Below are 16404 nucleotides of genomic sequence, written 5' to 3' on the forward strand. Positions count from 1 at the left end.
TAGATACTGTCGGTGGACACCGAAACTGTCCTTAGCTTTATACATTTTGAATCAGTACCTCAATCTCCCAGAGGCATCAAATCTCCGCAAGCGCTTGGATCTTGGGCCCTGTCAAGTTACCTCCACCAATAGGTCATGCGCATCATGCACTGCAAGGCAGTCAGCAGTCTGAACTCCCTGGGGGAGGAGGGTGAAATTTGCATCTAATTATATCATTTAATAATCACTTGGCGCGGACAGACGTGGAGACAACCTGCTGTAATGAAAGTGAGACGGATGAAGAGACGACAAAATAAAAACTCATCGTAATCGCTCTGTTTAAGGTACGCCATTCTTAGTGCGACACTGGGGGTGCTCAAAATGCAAAAATTGGGAAGGATGAATGAAAATTATTTCATGTAGGTAGATAATTAGTTTTTTTCGTCTTGAAAGCAACCAAAAGTTCGTATAAGGGAGTTGCATAAGCTTCTCGTTTTAAGTAATTTTGCTATACGTTGCGGCTTAAGCAGCTTTCAATTTCCATTAAAGCTTAAGCAGCTTGAAAGTTCGCTAATCTTTAAAGTGTGCTTTTAAGTATTTACCGAACTGCTGGTTGCATAAGTGCCTTTTTGAGTACAAAAACTTTTGTATTTTTGTTTTAAGCTATTTTGCAAATTTTGGATGTTATGCAATAAAAGTGCAGCCTAGAACTTGTTTTACCTCTTTCTTAAAATCAGTATATTTTCAGGACGATCTGAAAAATATTATTTTGATTTTAAGATTAAAACACCGCAAAAATTTTAGCTTTCGAACTATAACAACAGAAACTAAAAATTTCAAAAATATGTTTTTAGCTACAGAGGCTATAGTATATTGCCAAAATAACGATTTTAAATTTGAATTTTAACGTTTCTTACAAATGAAATGTATAGCATTCGCTCAAACTTTAAAAATTTTTTTCCGAGGCCCGGTAGGTCGAGTCTCATTTCCCAATCGATTCAGCTGGACACATTGGGAAAATGTCCGTTTTTTACAGAGCAGAAAAAACATTAAAAAAAGTCCAATAGAAAATTTACAAAAGCCAACATCTCAGGGAACGGATTATAGCTGTCACCCAACCCCCCAAAAACAACTGCCCTTGCCCAAAACCTGATTCTTCCCCTGCTCTACCTTACGACATTACTTCGAAGAGAGTTTTTTTTATGTGCATAGCACCCACTCTAATCAAACTACTTACTAGTTAGGGTTATAGCACCACTCGACTCACCACCAGCTCTCGACATTCTGGCAGTTTCTGCATTGCAGTCGGAAAACTAGGAAAACTTCCCCTACGAAGGAAACCTGGAAGGCAAACTTCAGATTGTCTATTTTATTGAACTCTTCGGCTTCCTTGTGTCATTCAGTGCAGTGATTCCGGTGGAGCAGGGCGTGCGGTTCTCTGGTGCCCCGACGACCCGTGACTGGTGGTGTCCCGTTGCGGTCTACTCAGTCTAGTTCTCGGTGATGGATCTAGCCTACTCACAAGCTACCCAGTAGGGAGTCGAGGTCGGTCGGGCGATCCCGGTGAAGCCTGACTTATAGTTCACTGGTGCCCCGATCACCCGAACCCGTACTTCTCGGAGAGTTTCCCGGCGGCGGAATTTCTCCCGAAACCCGATTTGCGATCTCACGGCAGTTTTATAGCCGAACGTGCTACATTGTTGGTCGCTTTGCCACTCTGCTCTTTGACGATATTGTCAACTGACACCCTTCGAACTTCTTCGAACCTAGGATATTCGAAAGCCCCGTGTTTAGGTGTCTCTTGTACGTTCACACACTCCGGGCAAAGAGGCGACGCATGTCCAAACCGATGTTGATACTTCCGGAAGCCCGTACCCGGACAAAAAAGCGTCAAATGGAAGTTCACCTATCCATGCTTCCTATGCACTCAAGCCTATATACTTGGGATGAGTCGATGAGTCCACCTTCCGTTCTCCGTGTTGTTCTACTCTTGATGCCACTTGGCCAACGAGTGCTCGAGCCAGTCTCCTTGCTTTTCGTGCATTTCTCCGCTGGTAGCATTCCACGTCCTAAGCCAAAGTGATGCAGATAGGGATCATCCCGGCAACTATGCATATCATCTCCGACGATATCGTTCTGTACGCACTCGCGACACGAACAGCCATTAGGCGAAACGTGCTTGTCAACTTCGTCCGGTTCCGCTTCAAGTTCAGCGCAGCAGCTCAGGCCGGTACGCCACACCTCAGTATTTGGGATGAGATACCCGCCAGGAGACGTCTCGTGCTGCATCTTTCTCCTCTGCTTCACCGCACGCATCGATGGGATGGATTGTCCCCAGACACTGATCACGACCCGCTGGATTTTTTGCTGGTTGCTGAGCAGCACAACCTTCGTCTTGTGATGAGCCACCTGCAACTTGACGTCAGCCATTCAGGTTTCCACGATGCCTATTGTCTCTACCGTCAACATCTCCACCTCCTCAACGGTCTCGCCGGTTATCGTCCGGACAACATCATCTGCAAAGCCGACAACCTCCCCTGAACAGTTCCATTGTCAACACTCCAGTGTACATTATATTCCAGAGCGAGCCCTGAGGTACTCTCTCCGCGAGCCTATTCTGCTTCTGCTCCATGTTCGTTTTGTAGACCAGTACTCGGTTCTGAAAGTAACTTAACTGTAACTGCCTTCCACGATAGTCCTCATTTTGTCAGCGCATATTTCGACTGGCGTCGTTGGACCGTTGCCCCAGGGGATGGCGTCTACTTCTCTGCACAACTCATTGTAGCAGATGGACTTACTAAGCACTGTCTCGCTTTTAAAAGCAGTCCTGGCCTCCCGGAATGTTACCTTACACTCTTCTCTGACTGCCTCAGATCTTGCTCTCTGAACGGGTCTTCTGGTTTTTAGGCAGGCAGCTCGGAGGATGCTGACCCCACCGTTCCACCAGTACGCTGGACGCCGATAGTTCCTCAACTCACTGGTATTGCTACATCACATACCCTAGCTACTGTTTCCGACAGCTCATCGACATTGGGAATTGGTAAGAGGTTGTCAGCATGAAGTGCTTCCACAGAAACGCTCTTGTTAAAGTCCTGTATTTCCCACTTCCGCTCGACAGTCCTCACTCTCCGCGTTATAATACAACCCCGCCGACCAACGCTTGGTGGTCGCTATGTACCGCCCACGAACCCTTCAATTCATCCAGTTTTGGCAGGGCTTCCAACAGGCTGGAATCTCTTGCATTGGTCAGCATGCTACCCCATTACACGGCACAACCGTTAAAATTTTCTCATATAACAATCGGCGTTCGTCTGACTAACGAGTTGTTTAGTGTGCCTAGCATCCGATTGTACTGCTCTGGTTTCCATCGTAAGGGAGTAGCTGTTAACAGACGAATACGCCGTTGATCTTGGCGATCACGAAGCCTTCATGTGTGCTATCCACCACCTCATGAGCAGGAAGACCGCCCATTACTGGGATTGCCGATACGGCTCCGTAATCATTGCATCGTCGCACTTCATTTCTGTTATCGACTGCAACAGTTTCTGTTCAATGTCGCAATGATTGAGATTAAGCTGGGTTATCTCCATCATTGTTGGCCTGCCTTCGCGTTTCTGTACGTAGTGCATTTGAAGCCGCGTGTTGTGTAGTCGTTTCCGTCCTGCGGTTTGCGGATCATGCACCTTGGTTGATTCGTGCAGTCTATAGCACCGTGTCTCTTTCCTCTGCATTTTCTACACAGTGCAGATTTATCTGGGCCCTTATAGTTCCTCGCTTGATGTCCGAGACACAATCATCTGAATCATTGCTCCATCTGCTTGGTAACTAGCGGAGCGACTCTCAGCGAGCTCACCGACCAACCGACTTTCTTCTTGTTGGTTTCCGCCAGCTTGTTGGTAACGACCACCGGTAGTCGAATCGCCGCCGTTTCAGTGTCTCCATACGATTTCCAAATTCGGACGGTCGCCGGTACATCTAGTTTGCATTGCTCGATCAGTGCACTCTTCAGTTCTTCTACGGTCCGTATCTCGTCTAGACCCTTGCATTTGACTACGGCTTCCTGTGACATAGCTCTCACGTTCGCTTCGCTGTCCAAGGATTTAGCAACGCGCTCGCGATAGGTCGAGCCCTCGACGGAAGGATCCTTCTTCAGCTCGAAGATCACCTCGCCTTACTGAGTGCGCCTCGTTTTAACAATGTGCTCTCCCAGCTCCTTGAGCTCCTGGTTCGCACTCACTTTCTTGAGAAGAGCAGCGTAGGAAGTTGTATCGTTCGCTTCGATGATCAGTGAATCGCGCTTGTACCTCTACCGAGAATGCTACCGATTCTCTTTCTTCTCTTGTTCCTTCTTCTTTTAAGTTCCCTGCTGGCTTCCCACTATGCACCAGCCACGCTCTTTCCCAACATTTGTTTAGTGGCTGGTGCCCTAGGACTCGCTCTTCTGCTTTTTCGGGTTCTCGTGCTCCCCTGTGTATCCCTCACTCTTTTCTACGAATATTGTGGTGACTCTTCGATGTCGCCACAGTTTATACCATCGCGTGTTCTGCGGCTTTTTCGACTGTTTCAGCTCTCATAAATAGCGCCTTCTGCTCGCGTTCAGCAGCTGTTACGGCCGTCACTAGCTGCTTCACATAGTCGCCTTTTGTGATCCCAAGGTTATCTATGCCAGCAGGGAGGTAATGCTAGGGTTGACACTATCCTTCATGGAGAGTAGTGTTCAGAACCGGATCGGCGTCAAATCGGGAATGGTTCATGCGAACTTAGTACCACCAGTGCTAAATGAATGGCTGGCGTCCCAGAGGGGCTAACCCACATTTTTTCCAACATTTATATTTTTTCATTTTTTGATAGTTCTAATCCACATGAAATGCAATTTGAGAAATTTGAAAATATTTTTTAGATGTTTTGGCTAGCTGGAGGCTAATTCCATATTGTGTCTTAAGAAAATTGGAGTCTTCTCGTTCGTTTTCTGAGGTTTTAAGAAAAAGTAATCAATCGATTCGCCACCTCCAGCTCACATATCGGTGAACTCGATATATTACTGTTTTTATTTGGATTACATTGAACGTTGACGTTTCGGCCCAAACAGTCGTTCCTGAAGGTAAGTACCGATCACATACTTGCTATGTATGGCTATTTTCTATCTAGTATATATTTCTTAAACAAATGTATATTGTTGAGCGCAATTTTTCGAAAATTCCAGTGAAAGTGTCATGTCTCTACATTTTGTCTTCGAGAAAGTTGTAGGTCCTATAATTTAAAATATATAGAGCATGTTTTGATTAAAAATTTTCATGTAGATTATGTTTTCAAAAATGTGCCATATTTCAAAACTTGTATGACCTACAAAGTTAGAATCTTTAGAAGATATACTTATAATTACCTGACATATAACTTTGTCATAGACACCATCTTCCATCTTCACCAAGTATGAATTGTGGGTTATCCCCTTTTGGACGCTAGGTACCCGTGTATTTTTACAATAAAAACAATGTTAATTTGGATTTCCTGTAAACAATGCAAAATGTGGTTTAGGCCCTTTTGGAGGCCAGCCATTCAATTCGTATTCTATCTGTTGCTTTCTGTTAAAGGGCCTTGAAAGCACATGTGATCTTATCTCAGTTTACTATTTTCAATTATGCGTTACAATACTGGACCGGTACTGTACCGGTATCAGACTAATTCTTTTCGTTCATTCATTTTGTTAATTTCAGCCAGAATATTAATTGGACACAATTTAATTTATTCTATTAATTTTACAATTTTTTTAATAGCGCCTTATTTTTCATTTTATCCTGTTTTTTTTCTTTTTTATTCATTTGATCATTTTTTTCGTTATGTTTATATTATTCATTCAATCGGTTTCATTGGTTTCAATCGGTTTTATTTTCCTACTAATACAATCTGGGACTTTTCAATAAACTCATTTCATGAACGCGAAACTCAAACTCCCCACGTTTGATTCGCATCACCTTGATCAACCCTATTTGGACGCGTAAATCAACAACAGTTGAAGTCCTCTGCGATCAAGTTATACGCCTGTATCGATAAGGTGCTCGGATTTGAATCGCAAAGAGGCATAATCGAAACATAATTGTTTTTCACTTGCACTTTCGATCGCACGCACAGCATAGGGCTATGGGCTGGTCGAGTGCGTATCTACACTGGTCCTAGGTAGATAGGTATGCTAGTCATCAGTGCAGTGGGGCGCGGCACAGTCCCGTTTGAAAGGATGTTACCTACTTCCCGCCGCTCGGGCTGCCATGGTACTGTTTACCCAGTGAACGATTTGCGCACCCAAGGAACTTTGATTAAAGTACAAACACGCCAATGACTTGCACAGAAAATTTGCTTATATGGCTGGTTGGTTGCAAAGTTTTCCGTTTAGCGGTTTACATGGCACTATAGCGTAATGGATGCAAATTGTGACGTGTTTGATATGATAATTCGATGCACTTGTTTGTGGTGCGTTGATAAGAGGTTTGGTTATGACAGGTGGTACGAAGACAGACAGATGGTTGGAGGCCAGACCTAAATGCATCATTGGTGGGACTTTACGGATTACGTAAGCTCGATAATTGCACATAATTCGCGTACCTGTCTCTGGTCGAAGAATGTTGTTTGATAGTGCCTGTCTCCGTTGTTTAGTTAGACACTTTGATATTTATATATGGAATTTATCATGCATAAAAGTGAAAATAATAAAAACAGCAAATAGCTGTTAGTTTCGTATACATATCAACAAAAAAGCTGATTCTATACACATTAAACTTACTTGATCAATTAGCCTTAATTTATAATTATTCTTCAGTTGAATGCGGCATGATTATATATGCAAATATAATTTGCTGAATAATCGTAATTTGATAAGATAACTGCGTTGAATAACTTTCCACACTCAATGAAAAATATATATTACCTAGATTGGACTTTTGACGCGGGCTTTGTCTAACCTTTGGGGCCGTACACAAATGACGTAGATTTTTTTCGGCGATTTTACACACCTGCCACCTCCTCGTAGCATTTAGTCACAAAATTCTAACCCCTCTTGTAAATATCGTAGCATTTGGTTCTTATGCCAAATGACGGTTTCGGTTCAGATACCTCGTCGGCAAACAGAACTCCTGTGCTTACTAATGGGACATCGCTCGGTACCAGCCAGTTGTTTATTGTTGGCGCAAGACGTGTGACTTTTTGGATTTTAGTAGCCAACTAGCGCCAATTTGTTGCTAGTTTGGACTTATTTAACTAGCATTAAGTTTTTTCCTTGTTTATTTGATTACACTAGTTTACAAAATAAAAATAAAAATCTGAACTTCAATATTCGAACACCATTTTTAATGTAAAAGTGCGTGCTGAATCCGAAAATGAGGTCCAAAGAATTTACAGTAGAACAGTTTTCGAGTTAAAGTGAAAAAATGAATTTTACCTTTAAAATTAAAAGTATGTTCAGTAAAATCCACATATCTTCGGTTGTACTGCATCGATATGAAATATTATTATGTTGAATTAAAGGTAATTTAATGCACTTTCGATCGTTAGAACATTTTGTTTTAAAGCAACTACTGGTTCTGACGTCATTTACGAATCTATTGAACTTTTTCTTAATTTTTTGTCATTTTTTAAAGAAAAATGAGTGTGTGATCAATATTTTCGGCAAGATAAAGCAATCCTAAAAAATATATTTTTATGGGAAATTAAAACCTGGCAATAACCAATGAAAATAAGCACTTGTTGAATCCGATGAAAATTGTGAAAGTTATTCAATTTTTTGTAAAATGCGAATTTTAGTATGTTGAAGTTTTGTGACTCAGTACAGTAAAATCGGTACATCATAGAAGCCTATATGAATCCAATATACTTTCAAATTATAAACTTCTAGACGTTTTATTAACGTAAAATAAATTGTTAGTAGAACAAAACGTGACGAAATAGGTAGATAAGTCATCATTCATGAGGCTAACGCACGAATTTAGCATTTTGCACAGTCATCAGCTTCCGATGTGTGTATCAAGGCATTGTGGAGCGTGCAGTTTACAATGTGTTTTGTACATATACAATTATGTACATGTAAATATTATGCGCATTTTTTAATGCTGAATTTTTGATGACACTACTCCACTGAGCCTGAAATTATTGTTATCCGAAGTCTTTAATCATTTGGATAAACGAGTTCGAATATTACCTCACATTAAATTCTTTAAAAAATATTCCATTTACTTGTTTAACAGAATTCTGACAGAAAGTCCCTTATATATTATTAAACAAGCCCTAGAAAAAATTGGAATCGAGACGGTTCAATAAGTTGACCCAGAGAAACACAAAAATTGCTATTTTACAAAAAGTTGAATAACTTTCGCAATTTTCATCGGATTTAAACTAACAAGTGCATATTTTCATTGGTTATTAGCATGCTTTATTTTCCCATAAAAATATAATTTTTGGGATTGCTGTATCTTGCTGAAAATATTGACCACACGCTCATTTTTGTTCAAAAAACAACGAAAAATTAAGAAAAAGTTCAATAGATTCGTAAATAACGTCAGAACCTGTAGTCGCACTAAAACAAAATGTCCTAACGATCGGAAGCGCATTCAGTTACCTTTAATTCAACATAATAATACTTCATATCGATGCACTACAACCGAAGATATTTGGATTTTACTGAACGTACTTTTAAATTTAAAGGTAAAATTCATTTTTTCGCTGTAACTCGAAAACCGTTCTACTGTACATTTTTTGGACCTCATTTTCGGATTCAGCACACGATTTTACATTGAAAATGACCACTAGCTTATTTAGTTAAGAAATGCTGTAAACTAGTGTTATTTTAAACGGTTCTATGCGTTAGCATAACTGAGCCGTGGGTCTTTTATGATTTTTACAATATGTAAAAATTAAAATTAACTTTCATGTATACATCGGGTCTTATTGATGCAGCTTGCGTGTTGAGATCCTCTTCTTTGCTTGTGAAACATAAGGTGCGCCGTCTGCCACACCTTGGGGTCATTCGGTCCGTCTTCTCTTGCATTCACGTGCATGTCGTCATCGGTACTGCATTCATGATGTTCACGGTCCGATGTTCTTGTTTGTTTCTTGTACTTACGGGTCGCTGTTGTAAATCCTTCGTCGTCGGTATTTGATATTGCTGGTGTTGGTTGTTGGTTTAGAGGTATTTGGTGTAATCGTTGTTACTTCGCTGTTTGAAATGGCAGTTGGTTTGGTGTTGTTTACTGCCTGGTCCGCAGTCGTTGGTTTAACAACCGGTTGTTGTTTAGCATACAATGATTGTATACCGGTCTCTGAGCAAGGTTTTCCGTGGTGTAGCGGCTGATCACAATACTGGCGTAGAGGAATTTGCCCTGGCTACGTGATTAGTGTTCGTTGAGAATAACACCTCGAGGTGATGTGGATGTGAAAGTCAACTAAGAGGGAATATGTTTTGTTGGACGCGTTCTCACCACACGAACGCCGTTCCGGATTCCTGGGAAGAAGTTACTCCAAGTATCTTCCGTAACACTAATATTTTGCCATTATTTTTTTGATAACGGAATCGCTAGTACGTTGTCATGTATCTTTATTACAATACTGTCAACATCTACATACGTCGGGATACTGTATAAAATGTCATTACATTCGACGACGTGTTTCATATTGTTCTGGGAAGCGAATGATTCTGCTTGACTAATGTTTTTGAACATAATCAGTACCGCATGACGTAAATTATGGAATGTACCGCCTTAACTACAACTACGTTGAGCTTCATGTTCACTTTCAACATTTGCTCCACTTCACGAATTGACGGTCTTACCGGACATTTCGAGTAGCAACACAGTTTGCCCGCAACGGGACATACTCTTACTTTCTATTGTCACTCATTGTTTGTTCATGTTTCACACACTTGGTAAAAGGAATCATTTTTTGCCTTTGCAAATAGCGTCTGGACTGAGCGAGAAGAAAAACCGAATTGAACTAACATTAAGTTGGTGTTAGTTACGGACGAGGAGAATCCAAAACACTACAAAACCATACTTTATGTTAGGTTTTGTTTTCTAATGCACAACAAATTTGGTTTTGTCCAATTTTTTTTCTCTTTGGGAGTTTTGCATATTACCTACAAAATGTTTGACAGCTTTTATCAACATTTTCATTATAACAACAAATTGCGTACAAAATAAGCCTTTAGTTGAAGTTGGCGTAAAAAAATGTAAAAATTTTCAATAACTTTGAAACGAATGAATATTTTTACATACAGTCTTTGACAATATTATGTAGTTTTGATATCTAACCATTTGTTTTTAACATCGTTTGCACGAAAAGTCACAATGAAAAAAGCTATATTTAAAAAAACTAGATTTAAGGGGGCTGCCATAGAAAACGCCTTATAAATTGTTAACCTTTGGTTCTGCAAGCTCAAGTTTTTCAAGAAAATTCTTCATTATGAGCATTTCTAAAACTTTGATAATGTCAATAGGATGCGAGAAACAGGCTTGCAGCAAATCAAGTGGAACATGTCAGAGTAAACGTAGGCACTCCGAGAAGAATCGCTCGGCTTACATTCAGACATCATTCCTTTGATTTGCTAGAAGCAGGTTTCTCGCATTCTAATGTCAGCTTGAGCTGAGGCTCGGTCAGTACCAACTCCAATTTAGATTCTCGCCATTACTCTGTCAGCTGCCTAACTCAACGTTTGCCTGCTGTTTACTTGGATGCGTCGCAGGGTGTAATTATTTTAACCGTGTAAAACAATCTGTACTTTTACTTTTTTTAGTACTACGTCGTGTACCTCGACAGCAAATATAGCGCACGGTGTCTTTTTTCAACGACTTTATGCAAAAAAAATCAGCATCTCTGTAACTTCAGAATATGAAAGAATGGACTATCCCTTTTCATTTGCAGCCAATTTCATAATAATCCTTCGGGGGGTCTAAAGCAACATTGTTTTTTGAAGATTTTTTCGTGAATACCTAGGTGTTAAATTGGAACTAGTTCACATTTCTGCCTCTAGATAGTGCTTTAGACATTCCAACAACATTAAAAGTGGGAATCTGAAAGATAATTCAAATGTCTACAACTTTAACAACTTAAAATCGACCTGGAATCATCCTGAAAAGGTTTTTAAGATTTGACGAAGTTATGCCTAAGCTAGATTCACAGCAAAATTAATTCATCATGAACTTCAATCGTTCGATTTGAACAAACTCGATGAATCTTTTGACACCATTGCCATATTTGACGAATTTCATTGCAGTGCTTGGTTAAGAACCCTGCTTAACTTTTTGAAAATTATAATTATAATAGTAACATAAATGACAGTGAACGAAAATCTCTGAGTTTTAGGTTCAAGATTTTTTTTGGGGCAAATTTGAAGATTTTCATGCATTTGAGGGTACAGCTGCAAGCTTTTTCTTGTACTCAAATCATATTTTTTTTTTCAAAAAGAATACATTTCGCATAATCTAGGATAAGACGTCAAATTCAACTGTTATAATTCACTTTGAGAAATGATTCCGAAATCATTACTCGTCCAGCATGGATCACAACAACAAATGTCAAAAAAAAAACTTCGCACTGGACCATCTTCGCTCATTAAGTAAAGTCAATTTAGTGACGACTTCTCGCATAATGTATGGGAAATGGCCGAACATCCAATCCAATCTAATATACTTAAATGGGGAATTTCGAATCAATCGTTACATGCTGCTGTTCGCGTTCGTCTAGAAACGGTTAGTCCCAACATTTCTTCTTGGAGGAACTTATAATAGTTAGCTTAAGCAACCATCAGGGCCGGCGATAAACTTTTTTCCCGAGTGTGCAGTAAGATTCGGAGTGATTTCTACTCGTTGTGACGAAAGTTCAGACATGGTGTATGTTAGTAAAAGTAAAAATTTCCGGATAATACCTGGTGGCCATTTGGAAATACCTTTTGTTAACGGGCTGTGTAACCGACACTGAGCGAAAATGTGTTTGTTGATTAATGATACTACAAATGTTCCACAGCTAAGTACCGATTACTCTATTCTTTTACATTTCTTTGCATTAATTTTTTGAATATTTATCCGATGGCAAAATAATGCGAATAAATCTCCTTTTCGATATAAATTATATTCATCTAATACAACAGGCTCCTAGAAGGTCTAATTCCGGACCGAATATAACCCATTTAAAATCATCGATATATCGCGAAAACCAGCTAAGCAACACTCTGCCGTTTACGAAGAAATATATTGTCTACGTACCCGCCTGGGAAGTAGAGATTGATGTTTTGTCTCCGACAGGGGTCTTAATTTCGAAATATGGCGTTGGTACTTTCCAGAACCCTTCGCTTCAGTCAGTGAAAATGCTGGTTTGCAAGTAAATGCGTTCAGCATAAATCGAGGAGTATAAGAACTTACTTTTAATCAGTCTCATATCAAGACTTTCGCCGGATCTGCTCTTTTAAGGCTCAAGTTACCTTTTTTGAGCATGTGTTAGAATTGAACGCTTGGTAGTATGCTTAGGAAAAAATGTGTTCAGTTTTGCCGCCGATTTATCGTTATAAAGCATTTATTAGACGCTAAAAGAAGAATATCAGTCGATTTATTAGATTATCACGATTCAAATCATGCAAAATAGTTGGTGGAAAAATGATTAACCGGGCGGGATGGTGCCTTTGAAAAAGTGGCTTTGGTTTTTTCACTACGAAGTTGTGTTGCGTGCCTCGAGACAGTGTGGTGGTGTGACGAAAAATCACCGGGGACATGTTCTAATGTGCCTATAAATTTTCAAAAAAAGAAAAATCATTTGCTCTCCTAAGCTGCCTCGTACATGCCTGCGAGTGTTCTTTGATTGGTGCTAGTACCGAAGTAAGTGGCTCCTCGTCTAGGAAATCTTAGAAACTAACAGGAATTTCTTCACGGGACATCAAAAACCCCAATTGTCCCTATATTTCATTCACATGGTTTTCCTAGGTTTAACACGAAACATTTGGTTAACTTCCGTCTTCCGACGTAGATCTACCACAATTTTACCATTATTCGCCAGGGCCGAGTTAATCCTCGGTACCAGATATTGAAGTTGTCGGTTGTCAAGTCCGAATCAAAGGCAGACATTGTTCTTCTATACATAGCACCTCGTTTGGTTCAAGACGACTTCAACTCCCACGGTATGCCATAGGATTGTCTTCACGTTGATGACAGATCTATCTTACTACATGATACTTGCGACAATTTCAATATGATCATGACTACTTGAATTTATCATTGTATTCGACCTCAATTAGTGATTGGAACAGCTACGCGTCCACTATATCCGAAACAATCGAATCAAAACAAGAACTTCTCCGGTGGAAGCATACAAGGTTTTAACAGGTTTGATTATCGACACTGCGATTAAAGGTCAGACGAAACGAGATCCGGAGCAAACAGCAGTGGACGGTCTCTCTTCGCGCTCAGAATTGTGCGTGAAAAGGTTTTATAAGGACTGTTTGAATGTCGGATCGTCCGATTTTTTCCGAATATACCCAACGTTACAAACGCAAATGAAAAACTTAATGAATGCTGGAAACGCGGTTATTGACACCGGTTTGTCGAAGGATTAACAAGAGAAATAGTGTTTCATCTGGCGGCTAGGTCCTACGTTGTGTATTCTATTCAACCGTTGATCGGAATGCACGGAACCAAGAATCCTTTTTGGGCGACAACAGCATTCCATATAGACTACACTCAAACAATTGATGTTTCGCGATGAAATGATAATACTTTATTTAAACGTAATGATTGCACTGGTACACACAAATTTATATGGCAGCAAAGATGCTCGCGCTAAGCATTGTAGTGCGCATATCACTGCAGCATTCGTTAGATGATGACAGCTATGCAACGCTTCTATGTTAATTATTATGGCAGTAGTGGTGAGGGTGATCATAAAAGAGACTGTGCTGCATACATTCTCCCCACAAATCTGATAGTTTTATATTTACCCATCTACAACCATGCCCACATTATTAGAATTCCAAGGATGCTCTCCATTCGATGAAGTATGGAATGCACTTTTTGCATTTTTTAGGGAAAACATGGAAGTTTCTTAGTTATTTATGTGATAAATCATATCAGATTACCTTAGTTTGAATTATTTTGCATTACTCCATCTATCTATCTATCTAACTATCTATCTATCTATCTATCTATATATATATATATATATATATATATATATATATATATATATATATATATATATATATATATATATATATATATATATATATATATATATATATATATATATATATATATATATATATATATATATATATATATATATATATATATATATATATATATATATATATATATAAAAGTCAAAGTTTGTATGTATATGATTTATAGACTCCCAAACGGCTTAACCGATTTCCGTAAAAAATTGCACACAGTAGGTATTTGGTATGGGGCGTGTTTGTGTGATATTAGTTGGAGATTATCTGCCCGCCAGATGGCGCTTTGGAACATATTGTGTTTTCTTCCTATTTCGCAGAGTGTCGCAGCAACGCGCGATGGGTATTAGCTAGTATATATATAAAAGTCAAAGTTTGTATGTATATGATTTATAGACTCCCAAACGGCTTAACCGATTTCCGTAAAAAATTGCACACAGTAGGTATTTGGTATGGGGCGTGTTTGTGTGATATTAGTTGGAGATTATCTGCCCGCCAGATGGCGCTTTGGAACATATTGTGTTTTCTTCCTATTTCGCAGAGTGTCGCAGCAACGCGCGATGGGTATTAGCTAGTATATATATAAAAGTCAAAGTTTGTATGTATATGATTTATGGACTTAACCGATTGCCGTAAAAATTTATACATAGTAGGCATTTGTTATGGATTGTGTTTGTGTGCTATTGGTTGGGGATTATCTGCCCGCCAGATGGCGCTTCGGAACTACTTGTGTTTTCCTCCTATTTTGTTGAAAATCGCAACGCGCGATGGGTATTAGCTAGTTCCGGATAATGAGAAGGCGGACACTTAGATTAGAATGGCAATGAGAAAAGGCGTACAGTTAGGCATTAGAAGGTGATATTCATGAAAGATGACATAGCTTCAACGAGTTTTCCAGTATTTCTTATCAGAGGATGCTTGAAATTTCGTGGAACAACGGAAGGTTAGGAATCCCAAAGGCACAAACAAGCCTTGGTTCAGGGAGATGGATAAGGCTCGTGACTTCATTCGGAAGATTTCTCGGGTCATATCCAGTCATTATACGTTGGATGAGCATCTCCGGTGTAGTGGAGTCGTGGAGAGTAGTCTCAGCGCTTATGATGACAATTATCGCAACATTAAACATGTTATCTGGACATGCGCCTAGTGCCCTAACGCCAGATCTTCGTTAAACAAATCCCTTCGGCCTCGTTCCAGTCCGAGATGTGCTAGCTATTCTCGATCTCCCTATAAGTCTCTCGTATACAGATTTTTTAACGCGATAGATAGACTAATTTAGTTATCTCTCCTCATTTAATTGATATGCTGTCTGCTACAGAGTTCCCAGCGGATCCAAGGAGGGCAGTCGGCGATCCGGTTCATGATGTCCTGTAGTATTCTAACGTATGCCAAAAATCTGCAAGTTTAATTTCTACTTTTCCCTAACATTGATGTCCGGCCTCTCTTCACTTTCCCTGATACGGTCTCTTCTACTCTGATGTTGAAATCAATTCCTTTTGTGTATATCTTTTGTCTTCCTTATAATAAGCCTAATAGAGTTTCTCCTTGTTTCAATTGTTAATCAAATAATAGTTTGTGCTAAAAAATAGCAAATTGTGTGTTAAAATATATTCCCACTAGTATTACTAAAAAGTTTAAATTTTAAACAAATCCTGAATATTATATTATATTTTCAAGAAATTTAAATTGTGAGCCAAAAGACATTTGTATGGTTTTATATTTACCCATCTAAAAAAATGAAATTATTGTGCATCGAGAATTTCAGACGCATGCATTTTATGCGCATGACAAATGTGCGGTTAATTTCAGGTTTTAGTTTGTTCCAAACTTTCGAGTGGGTATTTCCCGTCTCGGTTATTTTCGAGTGGGTAATACTACCCATACTATCCACACTATCCGCCGACCCTGACAACCATAACCTAAAATATGCGACATGTGTTCTTTTCAAGAACTAAATCTTACATGAATGTAAGTAAAGCTTTACAGCTAAACAGTACTCTCTGATGAATGGAAGTTCCCTTCGAATTTATCGGGAAAGATTGCATACTGGAACTTAAAGCAGATATAGTTTTTTTTTGTTTTTTTTCAAGTACCCTAATTTTGAGTAGCTCAATAGGAATTGTCGACGAAGAAGTTGCAATGAATCCCGTCAAATATTACAATGCCACGAAATGTCTGATGGAGTTTATTGAATTCGAAATATTAGAATTTAAGTCAAATTTGATTTATAA

The sequence above is a fragment of the Topomyia yanbarensis genome, chromosome 2, assembly GCF_030247195.1.
Source record: "Topomyia yanbarensis strain Yona2022 chromosome 2, ASM3024719v1, whole genome shotgun sequence".
In the NCBI taxonomy this organism is placed as follows: domain Eukaryota; kingdom Metazoa; phylum Arthropoda; class Insecta; order Diptera; family Culicidae; genus Topomyia; species Topomyia yanbarensis.